Source organism: Oryzias latipes, chromosome 19, assembly GCF_002234675.1.
Source record: "Oryzias latipes chromosome 19, ASM223467v1".
Lineage (NCBI taxonomy): Eukaryota > Metazoa > Chordata > Actinopteri > Beloniformes > Adrianichthyidae > Oryzias > Oryzias latipes.
In genome coordinates, this window is record NC_019877.2 from 21,658,425 (window position 1) to 21,660,963 (window position 2,539).

Sequence of the window (2,539 nt, forward strand, 5' to 3'; positions counted from 1 at the left end):
TTTTTTTTCTTCAAAACTTTATTACATTTGCAGAACAATACAACAGAGCACGTTAACAGTACTTCAACATAGACCCAAAGGAAGTGAAGGGACAGAAAAGAAGATTTAAATTAAAAAGAAAGAAAAAAAAGGGTTTACAGATGGTAATATTCTTTAGAGCCAAGGTGAAATTTTATTCATTTATTGTTCAAGTTCTTCTCTAAATTAATTCAGGTTTGCTGTTCGTAATTTGTTTTATTATTAGTCTGTTGGTGTGAAGGACGCAGCACTCAGTTGGTTGACGTCATATTTATGTGGAAGGAGTTTTTTTTTTTTTTTTGTCCAAGTTGGACAGTGCTCTTCTTCAGAGGCTCCACTCAAACACGCTGTACCCCAGGGTTCAATTTTAGGCCCACTTTTATTCTCGCTTTCCCTGCTGTCACTGGGGTCCATTTTTAGAAAGCATAATGTGTGGTTCCACTTCTACGCTGATAACATCCAGATCTATCTTCCCTTAAAATCTGAAGGAGCTGGGTGGGTGGGTGAAAATTTGCAGAAGTGCTTGGCAGACATCAAGTCTTGAATGGAGCTTAACTTCCTCTGTCTGAATGAAGGGGGGGGGGGCAAGACAACTTTTCTCATGGTATCAACCAATCAGCAGGGGGCGCTATATTACTAATTTCTCTGATTTCCTTTTTGTAATTGTGATAAATGTGTGATCTGGGGAATCATTATGGATACAACACTGTACCACAGAAAAAAGGAATGTTTTCTGGATTTACAAACTCAGCTAAAGAATTAAGTCAAATATGTCCTAAGAATCTGATAGTTGCATTTTAATATGATTGAAGATGACTATATTGACAGATTCCCTTCAGAATTTCAAAACCATCAATCCAAATCTCCTTGTTTTTTGTGGAGTTAAATGAGTCTACTGTTGGGCCTCGTGATGACACTTATGTTCAAGCGTTCACTTGACTTGAGCCAGATGGAACTGCTAAAATTAGACTCCATTTCTGGCTGAAACATGAAAAGCACCAGGATTTTATATCAATACCAGCTAACATTTCATTAGCGTCATTAACTGATCATTGGGCTGAATCATTAACAACAAAACTCAGCCTCCAAACACTCAAACGAAGGATGGAACCTCAACTTCAGTCCTAATCTCAAGTATGATAGGAATCCAAAAGATGTCTAGTAAAAAATGGGATATATTTTGTGAATTATTTGCAATCTGGTTATTTGTTTTCTTTGCAGATGCAGCCCAGAGGTCACACATTGATACAGCAGATGCAACAGTGGGGGTCTGGCATTATTATGTGGAGCCCCAACCGCTCCATCCGCCTAAATACTGTGCAACACAGGTTTACCCAAAAGTTTACCATCTGGGAAAATGGTTTCTGAATGTGGCAGCCACAGTCTCCTGTGAGCTGGAGGGGTCGTGTATCACAGGAGGAGCAAACTTAAGCCCAAAATGATAGAAAACCTTTTTTGTCAATGAAATCTATAAATTAACTTTCCAAACGAGCACATTTGTATCATTCATAATGATAAAAAGCAGAGAAAACAGAATACCGTCACTGCTGCACAGCATTCTTCTCCTTTGCTCCTGTGTTTTACTCCTGTTGCTTTCAGTTGAGGTTTCATTATTACTATGATCTCTTCCATAAAAGCTAAAAAAATCAACAATACCAGCAGTGCGTTTTTTTTAGAAGTTTTAAAACAAGTACTTTATTTAAAATATCACACTGATCTGTATTACTGGCCTTTGCATCACAAAATCTTTTTTTTTATATATTTATTGAAAACATACAGAATCATAATACAAAAATGAGCCAACTTTAAAATACACCCACAGAAAAATGAGTAACAAAATGTGCATACAGCAGAAACAGCAGTGCATGTTGGAGGCTGGTGTCCGCGTGACGTGACGTCATCCTGAGAAGCAGATGGCGCCGTCTGACAGTCATGACTCAGCGCTTCTTCGGTTTAACATCTCTACACTCTACACGGTTTGATGGCCAATTAAACTCAGACCCCTCTGTTCTTGCTAAATTTGTTAGTTCTTTCTACAGTAAACTTTATGCTGTTAAGGATCCCACTGAAAATCCCCAACAATTTTTAGATAGCATGAACTCACATTCTATTAATCCTTCTGAACGGGAAATTTGTGACTCCTGTCACTTTTAACGAAATACTCCCTTCTATAAACAAACTGAAAATAACAAATCCCCTGGACCAGATGGATTTACTGGGGAATTTGACAAACAATTTAGTATTTCAATGGCTGCATTTTTTTTTTACTTGTTCTGTCCAACAGCTGAGCAAACAGATTAGAGCTGATGGCCTTTTGTGTTGAACAGGTTTTACTAGCTGGAAAGACAAACATTACATCAAATGTAAAAATCTGACACGAAGATGAGCGGAAGACATCTGTCCATCAATACACTGTGGGTTAGGAGGAGGGATAAAGCAGACAGGGAGCAGTGTGCACGTGCACGTGGGGGTGGAGATGCAGGGAAAATAAGTATTGAACACGTCAACATTTCTCTCAAAA